Here is a 21,352-nt window from a genome sequence, read left to right as displayed (position 1 = left end):
CTTAGACTCAACTTGTATGCACGTGAGACCTATGAACCTGGGGCTCTAATACCATTTTGTCATGATCCAAAAATGGACGTGATGACACTCGTCTTATCCCACCAAGACAAGTCAGCCTAAAACTCAGCCTTTACGATAAAATGCAAAAATTTATAATCAACTTAAAAATACCCCAAAACCTGGCTGTCATATGCACAAGCCTCTAATGTGTTATAACAAAATTGAAGGAAAATACAAGTCTCAAATGACATCGTTTCTAGAATAGAACAAGATCATAATTAAGGAGAAAGAAGGTCCGCTGAAATGACAAGCAACTACCTCACAAACCTCCACAAGAAACCTCAGACAAGGAGAAGAGAAAATATCACAAAGGTCCGGGCTAGTAACCTACAAAAAATGTAGAAGCAAGGGGTCAGTACCAAACCAAACGGTACTTAGCAAGCAAACTTCTAAACACAAGCTAAGGGAATAGAATGCGGGTACTGCTTACACCCCAACCGAACCTCCACAACTACAACCTGCATACAACCAACCCAACCTAACAGTTCACAGTTTACATAGCACACAGCTTTACAACAACACTTTAACAATTATATATCCTCAACAACAAACTCACTATTCATCAATCACAACTTCCACAGAAAGGAACTCACAAGATCAGCAACACACAAGATCAAATTCATCAATGATAAATATGTGCAATGTAATGAAATGCAATGTCAAATATAGTGATGCATGTCTGACCTAGTGATACACACCCGCTGTCTCTCAGCCCTGGACCTATGGGGGGACATATTTGTCCATACATCTGTCGCGGCGCGCGACACATCCCTCGAAATGGTACATCATCTTTAATCTCTTATTCTTTCTCAATTCACATAACACTTGTCACAATCATGTATCAAAACAATACAAATAACATGTTCACAATAATGAGCAGATAACCATTTCCATAAACGTTGCACAATTCACAACAACACAATCGTGATACAATACCGACAATGAATCAATAAGCCTTTCAAAATCATTCTCAACACATCACACACCAACAATTAATTACATTGCATTTTATTACCCCATTTTCATCGTTAGAATTAGTCAACATGGACAAGTCAACTCATCACCAAGTCACATTACTCCCCAACACATACCACAAGGAAATACACGACTCTATGCACTTAACAAGGGTTTAGAAATTCATTTGTCTCAATTAATCAACAATTCACTCCGGGACTTAAGCCTTCCCTTTTTGTTGAACTTCCAAATCAATGCAATCTATTCCAGTACATAATCACAATAAGATTTCGAAACTAACAAAACTCATATTACTATAGGTTCAGCTTAGACCCAAAACCTCACCCATATCTATAATCAAGTTCTTAAATCTTGACGTCAATTAACATGCCACCTCTTTCAATTTTCTACAAATTTCAATCTTACGCTTAAGTTCCAATTTTTCCAATATTATAAATGTAATAATTTTCATATAATATATTACACCTAATATTTAATTACATATTTCAATATATCCAAAACTTAAATTATAATGTGATAACAAAATAAGAATTACCGATTTTGGGAACCACTGGTTACGAAACCAGTGGCGGGAATCGCATGAAATCAAGACATTAATTCATCACCTGCAGTTTTTTAACTTTTTAATATGTAATCATTACAATCATTACTTTGTCCACACAAATTTTCAAAACCCACCAACTGATACAGCAATGACATTATTATTTTTTTTCAAGAAATCAAATTACTTCTTAATTGATAAAGCAACAATCTAAATCCTTTGGTGAGCATTCAACGTACTAATTGAATCTACTGACTATCTATCCAACAACTAAGGAGTTGAAGATTTACCTCGATGTGCCGTCGTTCTGGGTTGACTCCGAGGGTTAAACTTTCGCCTAATATTTCCTTCTTTCTTTTCTAAATTATTTATGATTTCAAAAGTAATAATTCCTACAAACATATTTTAATCTTTCAGACTTGGTTCATTATTATTAATAATAAATAAATTACTCACAAAATAATTAACTATAGTTAAATGACTATGCAAAATTATCAAAAAATGGCCTTTCGAGTCCGGGTCATTACCAAAAGATAAGAAATATGTTCTTAAATTTTAAACTTTATTCATAAAAAGAAAATGTATTTCTCATGAGCCAATTAATCGTACCTCAAAATAATTAATTGAAGTAAAGAATTTGAAAGAGTTCACAATTTGATCCATGAGGTGTTAACCCAATTCTTGCAATACATTAAGATTTAAAAAAATGAATACACCAATTAGTGTTTAGAAAAAATTAAAATACACTACATGAAATCAATTTCGTTAATGTTACATTTTCATTAATAATATGAGTTTCTCAAATTTCTACAAAAGAAGGGATGATAGGTGACATATAACATACACATTCAAATTAAAATTTTAAAACTGAAATAAACGAAAGGGAAGAAAAGAGTTTAAAAAAATAATCCACCTAATTGCATCAATAGTGCAAAGGGAACTATAGCTAGTTAAATAGTCCATTATGTCTGATGGTTTTTTTTTTAACCGAAAAAATCATTCAACAACAATTTAATTTTTGACTTGAGATCTTTCCACTTTTAGTATTTAGTATAAGATTGTCACACCCCAAATCCGGATGTGATGGCACGTGTTCATTTCCCACCGGACACGTCAGCCTAACCCAACCACAACGATAGAGAAATAGAAATACGAGAATAAATGATAATAAATAAGCAGAAGACTTTAATTAAGACTCAACACTACCCAGAGTTTGGTTGTCACATGTACAAACCTCTAAATACAGAATTCGAATAAAAATATACAAGTCTCAGAGTATAGTTCTCGAATAGAACAAAACTGAAAGTAAAAATAACTCAAGGGCACGTCTGGATTGAACCGCTACCTCTCGAGTATGTCCCGAAGTTCAATCTGTTAAAGAAAATACTAAGCCGAATCTGAGAGAGCTATCAACCTACACAATTGTGTAGAAGCAAGGTGAGTACCGAAAACTACAGGTACTCGCAAGTAACTCTAAACTAAGCAAAACTAGCAGCTACAAACAACTCCTTTCAAACCCAACCGAACCACCAAAACTTCAATCTAGCAGCAAACCAACCAACCTATACTAATTAGATAATATTCAACAGCCAGAACCAACAGTATATCCTCATCAACCTCAGATCAACAAATAAGAGCAAGTAGATCAAATTCCACATAAGAAGGGTAAACCGATACAATCCACACATCACAGACAAAGATAAGGCAAATGCGATGAAAAATGCAATAATGATGTCATGTAGTCGTGATGCATGTCTGTCCTACGATACACATCTGTTGACGTAATCAGTCCGCGCTGAATACTAAAATCAGAGCCCATGGGGGCCACACATGGACCATGTATCACCGCCGGAGCCGGATCCCATCGGCATCCAAATCGCTAGCCAGAGCTAGTCCATCTCATATATCTCTAGCCAAAGCTAGTCTCAACTGTGTCACATATCCATCTATCCTCATATCAATGTCTCAGAACTCATGCAACAGATAGTTCACACATGGGATAAATAATGAATATGCACATGTCATCAATCACAATCATATCATGATCACATCGTAGTATTACACATCCTCTGTCTCAATCACAACCATATCACGACCACATCATAGTATTACACATCACCTGTCTCAATCACAATCATATCACGACCATATCATAGTATTACAAATCACCTGTCTCAATCACAACCATATCACGACCACATCGTAGTATTAGACATCACCTGTCTCAATCACAACCATATCACGACCACATCATAGCGTTACACATCACCTGTCTCAATCACAATGTCTGTATCAATCATAACCTACTCATGTTCTTCTATCCCCTTAATATCGGTTATCACATGACTTATTCAACGAATTCCAGTCACATATAACACATTTAGCTTGTTTTATTCCCCATCTTTCATTTACAACAATTTCAATCAACAAATAAAACTCATCCTCAATCCCCATTACTCCCCAACACAATTAGGAAAGTAGTCATGCGTAGTCTAAGAGTTTTACAAAGTTTGGAAGCCACTTGCCTTAAAACGAACTCCAGAAGTTACTTGATTTGAACTTTTCCTTTCCGAGTATAATCCGGATCACTATAATATATTCAAATAATTATTCACAATCACAATTCGAGTCCAATGACACCAAAATCAAGAAATTTAGGGAAAAAGGCAAAAACGGTCCAAAAGTCTCACATCGGAAAACGATACCCAAATCTGGAAATTTTTGATGTAAAATGATCCTTAAAGTATTTGGAAGCTAATGGTGAAAACCAATTTGAAAATGGAGTTGAAATCAATTCACAAACTCAATTTGAACGAAAATCGACGTTCTTGAAGAAGCCTAAAATATTCGGATCTGAAACCCCGACTCAAAAATGAAATATCTCTTGAAAAACATCTTACCCATGCTTAGATAAGTTCAAATATGAAATTTCATCAAAAACGGAGTTAAGATCGACCTTGAAATTCTCAATTTATCAAACTTTAATTTTACCCGGAAAGTCCAAATTGTACGCGGTTAATATGATGAAAATAATCGTTGAATCAATAATTTTATGTTAAAATCAGTTTACCCATAACATAAGAATCATAAATATACCTTTTTCATTGAAAAGGGAGTCCAAATCGATAAAACCCCAATTTTTCCCAAGAGATTTATGGATAGGAAAAAAAAACAGATAAAGAAATTATGAGAAAATGTCGAATTGAAGATTGAATACTAACCCTCATATTAATTGAAGAAGAAACCCGTAATAATCACTCCATTCCGATCACTAGAACTCCCGATATGCTCAAAATACCAAATGAACACAGTCTGAGATTTTTATAATAGTACATGGCTGTTATGCACCAGAAAAGCAACAGTTAATCTTTCACTAAAAAGACCGTGATTTCCTCGTACGATAGTGAAATGACCCGATTCTTTTTTTGTAAATGTCTTAAATAATGATACGGATCTGCTCGTTCAATCGAAGCTTAATTTCATGCTCGTTGCCCAGTCAAATATCATTTCTACTTGGTAAATAATTATTTCTTATTTGCGATAAAAGTCCAATCTCGGGTTAGCGAAAATGCACCCAAAATTTGCAGATAAGTCCTATAATTCATGCTCAAAATTTTAGACTTTTCGGAATAATTTTTCGACCTTTAAAACTAATAATGAACCCTTTAGTTGCCACAATTTGCTGAAATAGTGTCAAAGCATCCAAGAAGCTTAAAAGCTCACCCAAAACTCATTTGGCACTTCCCGAACACAAACCAAATATGCTACTAGCTTGAAAATGACATTTCGGACTCAATGAAATCGTCGGAATTTGAATTCGAGGTCTCCTTGACCTAGTATCCGATAAGGCACCAAGAAACTAACTTTAGGCTCAAAAACTCGAAACGCACTCGGGGCCTCTAAAAATTCAACCAAGACTCATTCTAGACTTAGAATCACCCCCTGAATCCAACGGTGCCCTTGGAATTCCATTTCGAGCACCGAAACCTCGTTTGTTGATCAAAGTCAACTCTTGATCAAAATTTCACAATTTTTGCAACTTAGGACCTCAAATCTTCGTTTTAACTCCAAATTCTCATAAACCCGTTTCGACATTCTAAAACTGCTGGAATCGATGGAAATCCGATTCGAGTCTCGAAACTCCAAATGACTCGAAATATCACTTTTAACCAAACTTTAACTCTTAAAAACTCAACTTTTCATCAATTTTCCTTCAAACCAACTTCGAAAATACAACAATTAGGACTCAGGGTAACTATCGGGAGCGGTAAAACGGTCATTTTATGAAAATTTCCAAAAATGACCTTTGGGGTCATTACAAAGATATGATGAATATTATTTAATATTTAATTAATTATACATTTTACAATATTTTAATTTAATGTAGAGGTAAAATGGCAATCCAACTTTTTAGTTTGAAGCTTCCCACTTTTAATATAATATGATGATATGATTTGAATGATTGATTATGAGAAAAATTTATTGACTAAGTAGCGTTTGAACGAAGAATAGGAAGACCTCAAGTATACACAAGGTAAGCCTACACTTGTTAAATATTGTCTAACTTTAACACAAGTTTTGCAATCAATACTCATTAGATTCATAACATGTTTGAGAAAGAGTTTTCAAAGGAGGCATTTGAGACACAAGTTAGTTGTGATGGTCAAGTATCTAAATATGAAGTAAGAATGCATAGCTTAAGCAAGACATGATTTGTTGTGTTCAATCCCACAATTTTACATGTGACACACACTTGCAAAACAATATATTGAATATATATATATATATGTGTGTGTGTGTGTGTGTGTGTGTGTGTGTTAAATTACCTTAAAAACATGAACTCCTAATTTGAATGTTAAGTTACTATAATATCCTTAACTTAGGTTGATTTTTTGATGAGTTGTGACTTTTCTGATAAGTTGTGACTTTTTTCAAATGGTTATGATTTTTGATGAGTTGTGACTTTTCCAAAGAATTGTGACTTTTTCAATAAGTTGTAACTTTTCATGAAGTTAATATGATGTAGTCTAAATTCATTTGTTTTTGTTAACAATTTCTCTTGTGATGTAGATATATGTTTCTTAACATCTTTTTCCAAAGTGATTAAACTTATTAAGAGTTAGAGAATTGTCACAAATTTTTTTTTTATTCTCAAGACAAAAGAATGACTTTATTTATCAATGTTGCTTATGTGATTTAGAATTTCAGTTTAAAATTACTATAATGTCCCTAACTTAGGTTGTGACTTTTCGATGAGTTGTGACTTTTTCGATAAGTTCCGACTTTTTTCAAAGGTTTGTGATTTTTTGATGAGTTGTGATTTTTCCAAAGAGTTGTGTCTTTTTCAATAAGTTGTGAATTTTTCAAGGGGTTGTGACTCCTCTGAAAGGTCATGATTTTTCAGATAAGACACAAAAAATACTTGTTCATACTACCCTATGTTGACTATTAATAGAGGGGCTTCCTCTCATTTTTCAACCACAATTTTTTTTAAACTTCTACTCTTTGCATTGAAAAAAATTGTGTGATTTATTGTCGTTGAGTGAATTCAAAGTTTAGCGGAATATGAAGTACCATTATTCTGATGAAGTAAATCGTTCCATTCTAAGAGGGTATATTCCAAAACCAGGAGTATTAAGGAAAATAATTTTGATGATAAATTTTTTTTTTTGCTTAATATATGTATTAGTATGTAATGTTCAAATATATGAAGTTAACATGATGTAGTCTAAATTTATTTGTTTTTGTTAACAATTTCTCTTGTGATGTAGATATATGCTTTTGAATATCTTTATCCAAAATGATTAAACTTCTCAAGAGTTGGAGAATTGCCACGATTAATTTTTTTGATGCTCAAGACAAAAGAATGACTTTATTTATCAATGCTACTTATGTGATTTAGAATTTTAGGAAGTTTCTTCAAAATAGTTATTACTATATAAACATGGAAAACTTACATAAATATACTATATTAAGAAAATATTTACCATTTATTGCAATAACATTTTCTTTTTACTTGATTACTTTTAATACAGTTTTAATACATATTATAGAGAACAATTTATAAAACACATATAATACGAGTTTTTTTTTGAATAATACATTTTAATACAATTATAATACAATGTGTCAATTTCACACCAAACAAGCATAATATATTTTAAAACAATTATAATACATATTAATTGCATACATAGTTCACTTTTAATGCATATTGTTGATTGATCATAGTATTGCTATATATTGATATTAATAGTAATAAATAAAAAATATTGCTAAAATTAGTAATTATTTATTAACAGGTACTTCTTTAAGTATGTTTTCCTTTAAACATTGCCTTTTTGTTCTACTTATTTTACTGTTTCTTAATATTTCAGCATTTTAGATGAAGAAAAATCCATATGACTTGTAATAACGCTATATATATATATATATATAGGAAGTACCTCATCAGTGTCAAAAAGTGGCACTCCCGCCCGCTTGCACAGCGTAGTAATAAGTCCCAGTAGGAAGAAAGCCTTCTTGTTACCTCAGTAGAACATCTTCCACTCCGAAAGGATCTGTGCCCCCGCATTCAACTCGATGCCCTGTATAGCACAAGCCACCCCCAAGGTCTGAGGAAAGGTTATGTCGGTGCGGTTGCCCGATGGGCAGATCCTCCTAGTCACCAAGTGTAGCCACCTCTTACCATCGGGTGACCGATCCGTGCTAGTAAGGCCCTCCTCAGTGGTCGAATAGACTCGGTCCCGACGGGCAGGCTCCACCAGGGTGTCTCTCAGTCATTCCAGATCCATCTCCCTCAGCTTGGTCTCGTATGCAACGTTCGAGACCTCTGGCACTTGTAGAGCCTCATTAATGGCGGTGGCATTCAGGGGAATGTCAATTCCCCGGATACAGATGATGGGGTGAGGGTCGTCCTATCACACGGTAGGTAGGATGGCGTAGAACTCCCTCACCCAAGTGGAACGTGCATCTGGGGGAGCCTCAGTCAGTGGAGCCCATCAGAACTCCATCAGCCGAGCATGAAAGGCAAGAGCCTTCTTTTCCAGCTTAAGTAAGACAAAACCTCTCTTGCATCAGAATCACGTGTTTCTGTTGCCTTTCCCGACTTGCGGCATCCGGGAACCGGATGAAAGGTAAGTTTTCCTCATTTAGACATGTCATTAGAGAGCCTGCGATTAGTTAGATATATATTAGAACACGATAGGAATAAAAAGGTTAAGGCTAAAAGGAGAAGAGAGAAATTTTTGAGTTAAAGAATGCAGGCCACTAGTCTGGTATATCCAGCCATAGCGGCCAAAATCCTGGCAGGGCAGGATTATGAAGGCTGCCACAGCGGGATGAAGGCAGCCATAGCGGCCTTTATTTAGAACGAGCAGTAGACACGGTCATGGCGTCTCTTCGTCCCAAAATCTCTATTTTCGATAGAATTCCAGCAGTTCAGAGTATATTAACTACCCTAGAACCTAAATATGCTATCACATTAGCAAATAAACCCCTAAACAGTGCCCAAATTTGAATTTGTGTCACGAAGACCTTTCAACTTCCCCCACCCATTTTCACCAATTCAACCATGTTTTTACGAAATCCTCACGTCCAGAACGTGGTGGAGACGTTGGGGACGTAAGGGAAGTGCCCTTGCTACTTTTTTTCTATCAAATTAACAACCTAAGTTCATTTTCGCATAACTACCCAGAAAACTGTTCCAAATCAATTAGTTATTGTCATGCATTCGTAATTAAGAATGTAATGAAGTAAAGAGAGTAAGGAGCGTGAGTATTACCTGGATTTTGACATTTGGAGCAAGGGAATTGAGAGGTTTTGGGAGAGTTTTTGTAAGGAGAAAGGGGAGAAATGAGGAAACCATTCCTCATTCCGCCCTATACTGTTTCCCGATCTCCCGCCCCAATGGAGGATCCTTGCCACAAAGTCCCCGTCTCAGCGGAAGGTTTGCCGCTCTGGCGGGTCAGGCTGTTTATATTTGGATGCAATTTTTTCGAACGTTGCCCCATATCTCTAATTGGTCTCTTAAAAGAATAGACATGTCGTAAATCAGGACTGAGAAATAACCCCCCCCCATCCGTGATTTCGTAATGATCCGTACACTAGTCATTCGGGGATGAATGAGAGGTAAATTAGTATCTATTGTAACGACCCTAACCATCGTTTTTTGGAGAGAAATTTTTTTTTGGAAAAATTATAGACCACTGTCCTGCCACGATAGGCTAGATGCTGCTAGGGCGACAGCGCTGGGGCGGCGGCGCCACGACGGTGTAAGTTGGCGCCAGAGTGGGATAGGAGAGACAAAACGTAAATAACACGAAATCATATTTCCTCCTTCTTCCAAAAATATCTAAATTAGTCGTAAAACACCCTAGAAACCCTCTAAAGAGCTACTCCAAGCTTGGGAAAGAGGGAGGGAGAGATTTCTAGCGTGAAGATGTCAATGGATTGGAGATTTCTGGTCAAGATCCCACCGACTTGATTTTGGTAGGATCTTTCTACATCATGTTTTTTTGCAAAGCTCAAGAAAGTAAAGGAAAACTTCACAATTAGAAATCGTTTTCAAACTTAGAACAATAGTCTTTTAGTTTTTCAATTTAGTAAGTTATATGTTTTTTCTAAATTTTTTAAAGCTAAACATAACTAATTACTTATGCCTCATGTTTTTAATTGATGATATACGACATATTTGATTTTTATTGACACTTAATGTAGATTTTGAATCCCTTTTTTATTGTAACTTCATTATTTAGTTCATAATATAATAACTGATCTATATTGTCCAGTTTCTTATGCTATGTACACAGGATAGTTTGTGCATCCTTGTACTATTAATAAAGCATAATTTAATAAAGCATAATTGTGTATGTACTAACAACATAAAACATACAAACATACATAAAAAAATTTTATTTTCCTTTATTTATTATGTGAAATAAGTTTAAAATTTATTATCTTAATTTTAAAACTTGTGTGCTTTCTATGTGAATACACCAATATGCATATCTATGTCTGTAATCATAAAACTTTAGGTAAACACATGCATGTAAATCGTTATAAGGGTGTAATATCTGATAACGATGTATAACTCTCTCTTATTCTAAAATATTTCAAAGTTTTTCTTGTCACATTTCTTCAAGTAAATCTGGTATTCCAAAAAATGTCCTTAAACTTTAGGCAAATTTAGTGGAGTATGATTTTAGAATAATATTTATTTCCTAAAATTCGAGCATCCGTGTAAGTTATATTACCCTTCAAAATATACTGAAAGTTATCATTTTGTTGTCTGAAAAATCAAACGATGGAGTGTTTCGTGGGGCTTTAGAAGTTTCTTATTATAATTTGCTCATGACTGCCTTCTAGAAATTGAAACTCAGAATTATGACATCACGCGTAGATAGATTTAAGATTTAAACTAGATAAGTTCAACCTTTAAGTCGATAAGATGCTTAATGCTAATCTCATCGTACATTTGAAATTATGTGTTCACAATTAGATATTCTTTTTGAAATTTTAATAGTTTTAGTTGTTTTTCACGTATTTATTTGTGTTTCATATTGAAAATACTGGGTTTTGTTGGACCCATAGAACATATGCACTATCTGCCTCTGATAAGATGTCGCTAAAGATTACTTATCTTAAAGTGCAACCAAACAGGAAGATTTAGCTAGTGTCATCAAACAATGTAAAAATAAATCATCAGGGAACCCCAATTAGTAGAATCTCTAATGTTACTACTGTTAGAAAATTATATGCACAATGGAAGCATACCAGAGTCTTATTGCTTACATAAATAATAGATAACTAAATCATTTATGCTAGAACATATACAATTATGCTAGATTACATAAACTTGCTGAAATTTAATTCAAGAATTACCTGTTGAAGCATGAGCAAATTCCTTTCAAGCGAATCTACAAGTTAGGTAGGTCTTCCTTCAAGCGAATTCCCAAGTTAGACAGATCTTCGAGTGAATCCACAAGATAGGGAGCAGCTATGTAGTCTTCTACAATGATCCCAAATTCACATATGAACTCTCTCAATACTTGGGTGGACAAGTATGAATAGAAACCTTCAATCTTTTTCTAGGTTAGGAGAATCCCTACTTATAGAGACTTCTTCCCAATCCAAAAAGGAGAACAAAACACAGTCTATTTTCTTCAATCATAAACATACACGACATTTTACTTTTCAAAAGGAAAACTCATGCTAGTCTCCTCTTTTCTCCTTAGAAATAGGATTATGAGTTCTAGTAAAATATGGGAACTGCAGGAACCACATAATTAATTATTGTGGCTTCCTATTGTAGAAGTAATTCCAAATAATTAATTTGAACTATTCTTACCATAATAAATTACAAATCATTCCACTAGTAATTCGTAATTGCACTCCTCTATTTATATTTCGAAATTCATCATTAAACACTTATGTAATTCACCATGTTAAAATTACAGATACTAATCAATAAAATAAATTACTGACGAATTTAATTCAATAATTAATTTCCTTTAGAGCACTATTTAACTTATTTAATGTGTCGGATTTGTTGAGAATATGTCTCGGGATATTGCAGAAATAAAACAGTTAGCTATTTTTAAGGTTTTAAAATTATGTTATTAGAGTCCTATTTAACTTATATTTAGGAGTTAGTTCTTTTTATTTGTTATTTGAATTAAACTGATAAGTTAGTAACTTATTTTTCTATTTTTAGTTAGAAATTATATTTGCACTACGCTGAGACACAATGTAATCTATATCTTGTTTGAACTTTATATTATGGACTAACAAAAGACATGTATTTACATACTAAAAACCAAACTGAAATAGAAATTAACTTCTAAATACTAGGTGTCAAACTTAATAAAATAATTGCAACAGAAATATTTGTAGTTCTAAATCAAAGATTGAACATATTTACAAAAGACTCCAAGGCCTTCAATCTTGAACCTTATATGTATAGATCTTAAGCTTCTACATTATTGTCTTGAAGCCACATTGAGAAAGCTTTAACAGTGTGCGTATCAGCTCTGTGATGCTTTTGAGTAAACTCAAGGAGAACAGGCCATGTGAAGTCCGTATCTAGTCGATGGGTGTTGTAGTCCACCAATTCAGTTGGTCAACTCACCACCTTATCTTTGTCTTGACAAAGAAAGAAAGGAAGTGATTTTCTAGGAGTCTTGTTGTTAACCAATGTTCTATGCAAGCAACTTTTGTATCTGCCATTCGATAGGGCCTTCAAAAGGACAAACACCAAATATGTTATATTCAATTTCTAAGTAAGAACTCGTGATGTATATCATTGTCCGTCATGTGGAAAGATCTTATAATGTTTTTCACCAAAAAATGTATTATTTGTTTAATTGATTATGTTTATATTATTTGAATGTAATACATTATACATTAGCTTATTATATAGTACTAGTTTGTAAATTTGCTTACCATAAATGTGTCGCCAATGTTAACAACAAAAGCATTAAAATTTGGACGAATGGAGTACCATTCGTTGTCCACAAAAACCTGAAGTCCTGACTTGAATTGAGGAATAATACATAAAACATTGAATTAAATAAATAGGATACATAATTTTATAAGATACAATGTTTTGATGTATTCATTGTACTTTATGTATCATAAATTATTATTTTTATGTAAATTCTATAAATATGATACATAAATTTTTAGGATACAATAATTTTGATGTAATAAAAACTAACATTTCCTGAATCTCAAAAGACTCTTTATATTAATAAATATTAATTTATCTATTAAATTATACATCTACAAATTAATAATATTTTGTAGTCTCACATATATTAATTTAATGGTTTTAAAATAGTATTATTTTAAGAATAAAAGTGATTTGTAGCAATATAAGGAAATCTATCTAAGGAAAATCAATCGAAAAAATTCATTAAATATCTCTACCTATGATTATGCTATATTATGTGTAGATATGTCTATGTACATTCTATAACAAAATTATACCCCAATTTAAGCATTATTAAGTCATTCTTAGCAAACTGCTTGGACCCAAATTTTGATATTTCAAAGCTTTTTAAGGAAAAAAAATCTCCAACTCTACTTTGAAATCTATGGTCAAACATATCTTTAAAAATATTTTCCTTTTTAAAATTTGCTTCAAAATATATGAATACTCTCTGGCCACAAAATTAAGCACTATTAAGCCCTTCTCAACAAACTTTTCGGACCCATTTTTGATACTTGAGAACTTTTTAAGGAAATTTTTTCAAAATCTATCGTCAAACATATCTTTGAAAGTATTTCCGTTTTAAAAATCTTATTCAAACAACATATGAACTTCTATCCAAATTTTAAGCATACTAAAGCTTGAAGGGCAATCAGGTTCAAGTGGGAAAGATTCGTCTGTTGTTTCATCGGAAGACGATGAAGAATGGGAAATTGTTGGCCCAAAGAACAAGTCTGTAGTCACAAGAACTCAGGACATCGTTCCTTCGAACTTGAGTGCCATTATTGGGGGTCAGTTGAAGAGCCTTGTAAAAGTGAGAGGGAACAAAGCCTCTGTGTTAGTTAAACCATTTTTGGTATTCCATCTTTATATTTCACACGATGCTATTCATAACATTCAAGATGCTCTCTGCCTATTTTCTGCCCCTGAGACACTCGAGGGATATAGAACTACCGTAGGAATGGTTGGATTGGCTAGTGCTATGATATCCATCAGCATACAAACACTTCCTAAGATGCCGATTTTACACCTGAAGCGGTTAGGTTATACAATCTATGGAAGTACCGAATCTATGGTTTATGCAATTTGGTACTTCCATAACTTCTATAACCAAACCACTTCACGTGTAAAATCAGCATCTTAGGAAGTGTCTGTATGCTGATGGATATCATAGCACTAGCCAATCCAACCATTCTTACGGTAGTTCTATATACCTCGAGTTTCTCAGCGGCAGAAAATAAGCGGAGAGCATCTTGAATGTTATGAACAGCTTATCAAGATGGAATACCAAAAATGGTTGAACTATCGCAGAGGCTTTGTTCCCTCTCACTTTTACAATACTCTTCAACTTCCCCAATAATGGCACTCAAGTTTGAAGGAACGAAGTCTTGAGTTCTTGTGACTACCGACTTGTTCTTTGGGCCAGCAGTTTCCCATTCTACATCGTCTTCCGATGAAACAAAAGATGAATCTTTCGCACTTGAACCTGATTGCCCTTCAAGCTTTAGTATGCTTAAAATTTGGGTAGATGTTCATATGTTGTTTGAATTAGATTTTAAAAAAGGAAATACTTTGAAAGAAATATTTGACCATAGATTTTGAAAAAAATTCCTTAAAAAGTTCTCAAGTATCAAAAATGGGTCCGAACAGTTTGTTGAGAAGGGCTTAATAGTGCTTAATTTGTGGCCAGAGAGTTCTCGTATATTTTGAAGCAAATTTTAAAAAAGAAATTTTTTTTAAAGATATGTTTGACCATAGATTTCAAATCAGAGTTTTCCTTAAAAATCTTTGAAATATAAAATATGGGTCTAAATATTTAGCTAAGAATGGCTTAATAATACTTAAAATTGGGGTATAATTTTGTTACAGAATGTAACATATCTACACATAATATAGCAAAATCAAAGGTAGAGATATTTAAATATTTTTTCCGACTAATTTTCCTTAGATAGATTTCCTTATACAGCTACAAATAACTTTTATTCTTAAAACAAAACTATAGTAAAACCCACTAATTTATATAGGTGAGACTACAAAATATTATTAATTTGTAGATGTATAATTTAATAGATAAATTAATATTTATTAATTTAAAGAGTCTTTTGAGATTCAGGAAATGTTAATTTTTATTACATCAAAATTATTTTATCCTAATAATTTATGTATCATATTTATGGAATTTACATAAAAATAATAATTTATGATACATAAAGTACAATGAATACATCAAAACATTGTATCTTATTAAAATATGTATCTTATTTATTGAATTCAATGTTTTATTTATTATGCCTCAATTTAGGACTTCAGGTTTTTGTGGACAACGAATGGTACTCCATTCGTCCAAATTTTAATGCTTGTGTGGTTGACATTGGCGACACATTTATGGTAAGAAAATTTACAAACTAGTACTATATAATAAGCTAATGTATTATGAGTTACATACAAATAATATAAACATAATCAATTAAACAAATAATACATTTTTTGGTGAAAAACATTATAAGATCTTTCCACATGACGAGTAGTGATATACATCATGAGTTCTTAGGCTTACAAGTTGAATATAACATATTTGGTGTTTGTCCTTTTGCAGTCCCTATCGAATGGTAGATACAAAAGTATCTTGCATAGAGAAGTGGTTAACAACAAGACTTTAGAAAATCACTTGCTTTGTTTCTTTGTCCAGACAAAGATAAGATGGTGAGTCCATCAACTGAATTGGTGGACTACAACAACCCTTGACTATATGCTGACTTCAGATGTCTAGCTCGTCTTGAGTTTACTCAAAAGCATCACAGAGCTGATACGAACACTTTTTAAGCTTTCTCGATGTGGCTTCAAAACAATAATGTTGAAGCTTAAGAGATTTACATGTCAGGTTCAAGATTGAAGGCCTTGGAATCTTTTGTATATATGTTCAATCTTTGATTTGGAACTACAGATATTCCCGTTGCAATAATTCTATTAAGTTAGACACCTAGTATTTAGGAGTTGATTTCTATTTCAGTTTGGTTTTTAGTTAGTAATTACAAGTCTTTTGATAGTCATCAATAATATAAAGTTCTATAGTGAAATACATAATTTATCCTTCAACTTTTCTTCCGTTGTTATTTTTTGCATTTATTTCTTTCAAAAACTGATAGGTGGGATCTAGAGCAATTTTTCTGAAGGGACCTTTGAGTGAAGAGATGGATTGCAAAAATTATTTTTCATGAATGACTCATGTTGTTTTTAGTAATGAAAATTACCAATTATGTGTTTTGAGAACGAAAAATTACTTTGAGACCCTTGATCTTTAGGAAGCAAGACGTAGAAGAGGTTTATGAAATTAATCTGTTACAAAATAATCCAACCATGGCGCAAATCAAGAGTCACAAGGAAAAGAAAATCTATGAAGTTCACGACGAAAGCAACTTTGTTTGTTGTTGTCTCAACAACTATTTTAAAGAGAATTATATTTCTCCCATCACCAAAAGAAATTTGGAATTATTTTAAGAAAGAATATGTTGGAGGTAAAGGAACTCAAGTTGAAAAGAAAAAAAGACTCCAAGTAAATCAAAGAATGCTTCGATAGATTGGTTGGTATTGATTACCAAGTAAGATTTCTAGGCACTAGATCAGAAAAGGTAAGAGATAAATATAAACACATGCAGCCAAAGGTTGATTCATTGAATAATTTGAGTTCAGCAAAAAATACAGAAAGTCCTTCTTTGGATGTGATATTAAAGACTCCCTTCATTAAGAGGAAATGGAGTGAATGCTAGAATCCTACGAAACAACCTTCCCCCAAGATATTATAGAAAAGACATGTGATAACAGTCGTATTAAAGAAAAGAAGGCAAAGGTTTCCAATTACATGGGAAAAGACTTTAGTAGAAGCAGCGCTAGTGAAGGGACAGATGGAAAAGGTAGTGGTAAGAAGAGAGAGTGAGTCGGACAAGATCTAGATTGCACTCTTTCTCAGCATGGTGCAGATGCTGAAGATTCTTCAAGAGAGTTTGATGGTTCTATCGATAAAATGTTCAAGAGAGATAATGTACATTATGATTACGATCTCATTTGGGGAACTATTTTATCGAATAGTGGATCATAAATTTATAATACAAGCAACCAAATATTCTTTCATTGAAAAAGTTGGCTTTAGTTAAAAAATTCATAAAACCATTCTTTGGATGTGATATTAAAGACTTGCTTAAGAGGAATGCATTAATGCAAGAATATTGAGACTCAACCTTCCCCGGATATTATAGAAGTGACATGTGATAACGATTTTAAGAAAGAAAAGAAATCATAGGTGTCCAAGTTCTTGGGAAAAGACTTCAATATAACCAAAGCTAGTGATAGATTATTATAAATAATAAGTTCACAACGATTATCGATGTCACAACCTAGCCTGCCATGATTGACACCCACTCTAACTCTCCAGTGGGAGATTCATTACGACAACCCAACTAAGCAACTTAACAAAAAACTAAACATTTAACGTTACAAAAGAAGGTTTAAATGATGGATAGAAACAGAGTTCCCATAAACTCCAAAGGTTTTAAATAAACAATTTAAACAACTATTGCGGAAGTCAACCCCTAGAACCTGAAAGTCGGTTTACCAAAACTCTACCAATCAACAAGTCTAAGGAAAGGGGGTACGACCCAGGAACAAAATATACAAATAAATCTAACTATAGAGTCTGAGTCAGAAAAGAATGGATTAAACAATAGAGGACCCATGACAGCCTGGAAGAACTGGCCCGCCCTTTAATTCGATCTCGAGCAGTGATATCCTAACTGAGGTCTATCAGTAGCCGCTTGAAGTGCTCTCTACTCAACAAAGAATGAGCAAGTGCGGTATCAGTACACAACCACCGTTTACTGGTAGGATCACTCGACTACTCCAGTAAGAGAAATACAACCAGCAAATTACAACACAGTAAACACACATATACATAAAACATTATTCAATTAACATTTCAGGAGGAACATACAGTTTCCCAATATCAATTATAGGTAGACATGAACATAAATAATCATAAGTGATTCTCTCATGGAACCCATACCCAAATTGTTAGTGTGTCAGAACGTGACACCCGATCCAATGTACATGTCAGAACGTGACACCTAATCTAAACGACACAAGAACAATCACGACCACCCCATAATGAATATTACATATAGTCACATGGTCAGGTAGCAGTTCATGGCATGTAGTTGTTCACACATATTCATTTCATTAGATTCAATTCACATTTCATGATTCACATACACACATGCATATAAGAAGAAATTATCCGGCATATATCACACAAACAAGGAATCGAACCATCACCTACCTCGAAAACTAGCTTGAATCCTCCTAAGACACTTGAACCTTCCCTTTTCGGATTCTTTCTGGTTGTTCTTGGTCTAAACATAAGTAATTAGCACAAGGATCAATAAACAAGGCCTAATTTACCTCGATTATAATCAAAATATCAATTCAAGTCTAAACCCAAGATCCTAATATTCAACTAGGGCATTTACCACCATCAACTACAGGCCAAATCCCTCCCCCAACGATAGTTACCCATGATTCTAAGTCCTAGGAATCAAAATATGGATTAAGGGAGTAATTTCCTTACATTTAGCACTACAAGTCGTGGAAAACTGTCAAGAATCTCCCTGGGTTGTCTCCTCACTCTCAAGAACGAAGTATTGCAGAAAATCACAAATTTTGGGGTTTTTCCCGACTTAAGTTCGTGACTGGCCCCCCACGGTGGACCCTATCCCTCCATAATAGCCCCGCCCTGGCGTCTTGCACGGATACAGAAGCTCGGAGTTTGAGTTCCAAGCTCCCATTTCACAACACACCTTCCTTCCGGGACGTTCTAAAACTACCTTTTCACGCTAAGATCAGTTTCGAGAGTTCTACTTGCACGAATTTGATTTCGTAAAGCTGTACAAGCTCTTTAACGTCTTGGTTATACACTCTTATGATCAAAATCATAATTAACCCCCCTATTCATTACAAGATTTACCTAGACCTCATCTGACCTAGATTTTGTCCAAGTTTGGCCTAGGCTAGAAATTTCCAAGTCACTACTCAAAAGTTTTCTAGCCCAAATTCTTTCCCCATTGGCTTTTCCATAATGACGGGAACATGTCATTACAATCGATATAGTTCATTGCTTACTTATAATTTTTTTGTGTCTTAGAGGAGCATTTTGATAGGGAAGACCTTGCAAGAAATGATTTTGGTCATATATACCATATTGATTTCCCCAAAGAGTGGAACAAGATCCAGAACACTTGCCCCATCTGCAAGACGAAAGTGTTTATTATTTGCTATTTTACATTGAGAATTCGTGCATTCCTTTGTAACTTCACCACAACTAGTTAATTTATTACATGCCCAATGACTTGATTTTGGTGGGATCTTTCTACATCATGTTACTTTGGCAAAGCTCAAGAAAGTTCAGGAAAACTTCAAAATTAGAAAACGTTTTCAATCTTAGAACAATGGTTTTTTAGTTTTTCAATTTAGTAAGTTATATGTTTTTTCTTACTTTTTCAAAGCTAAACATAACTAAGTACTTATGTCTCATATTTTTAATGGATGATATACGAAATATTTGATTTTTATTGATGTTTAATGTAGATTTTGAATCCCTTTTTTATTGTAACTGCATTATTTAGTTCATAATATAATTACTGATCTATATCGTCCAGTTTCCTATGCTATGTACACTGGATAGTTTGTGCATCCTTGTGCTATTAATAAAGCATAATTGTGTATGTACTAACAACATAAAACATTCAAACATACATACAAAATTTTATTTTGCTTTATTTATGATGTGATATAAGTTTCAAATTTATTATCTTAATTTTAAAACTTGTGTGCTTTCTATGTGTATACACCAATATGCATATCTATGTATGTAACCATATAACTTTAGGTAAACATGTGCATGTAAATCGTTATAAGAGTGTAATATATGATAACGATGTATAACTCTCTCTTATTCTAAAATATTTCAAAGTTTTTCTTGTCACATTTCTTTAAGTAAATCTTGTATTCCAAGAAATGCCCTTAGGTTTTAGGAAAGTTTAGTAGAGTATGATTTTAGAATAATCTTTCTTTTCTAAAATTCGAGTATCCGTCTAAGTTATATTAATCTACAAAATATACTGAAAGTTATCATTTTGTTGTCTGAAAAATCAAAAGATGGAGTGTTTTGTGGGGCTTTAGAAGTTTCTTAGTATATTTGTTCATGATTGCTTTCTAGAAATTGAAACCCAGAATTATGACACTATGCATAGATAGATTTAAGATTTAAGATTTAAACTAGATAAGTTCAACCTTTAAGTCTTTAAGATGATTAATGCTAATCTCATTGTACATTCGAAATTGTGTTCACTATTAGATATTCTTTTTTAACTTTTAATAGTTTTAGTTGTTTTTCACGTATTTATTTGTGTTTCATATTGAAAATATTGGGTTTAGTTGGACCTATAGAACTGCCTCTGATAAGATGTCGTTAAAAATTATTTATCTTAAACTGCAACCAAATAGAAAGATTTAGCTAGTGTCATCAAATAATGTTAAAAAAAACCCATCAGGGAACCCCAATTAGTAGAAGCTCTAATGTTACTATTGTTAGAAAATTATATGCACAACGGAAGCATACCAGAGTCTTATTGCTTACATGAATAATAGATAACCAAATAGTTTATGCTTGAACATATACAATAATGCTAGAATACACAATTTTGCTGAAATTTATTTCAAGAATTACCTCTTGAAGCGTGAACAGATACCTTCAAGTGAATCCACAAGTTAGACATATCTTCCTTCAAGCGAATTCCCAAGTTAGACATATCTTCGAGTGAATCCACATGATAGACAGTTGTCACGACACAGACCATCATGAGTGGCACCCACACTAACACTCCGGTGGGAGAACCACTACTACAACCCAAACCAAGCAACTAAAGAACTAAGGCTTTTAAGTCAAATACTAAGGAAATAAATAGGGAGTTCCTATAAACTCCAACAAAAGTCTAATAAGAACTAAACAAATGCGGAAG

At 33.4% G+C, this 21,352-nt stretch overlaps 1 pseudogene; it reads right to left on the bottom strand.

Moving 5' to 3' along the window:
• LOC125864026 (gibberellin 20 oxidase 1-like) overlaps positions 1-21,352 on the bottom strand; it is a 122,391-nt pseudogene that overhangs the window by 56,095 nt on the left and 44,944 nt on the right.

The sequence above is a fragment of the Solanum stenotomum genome, chromosome 5, assembly GCF_019186545.1.
Source record: "Solanum stenotomum isolate F172 chromosome 5, ASM1918654v1, whole genome shotgun sequence".
Classification (NCBI taxonomy): Eukaryota; Viridiplantae; Streptophyta; class Magnoliopsida; order Solanales; family Solanaceae; genus Solanum; species Solanum stenotomum.
Note: the sequence above shows the minus strand (reverse complement) of the source record. Positions and strands in the feature narration are given on the sequence as shown.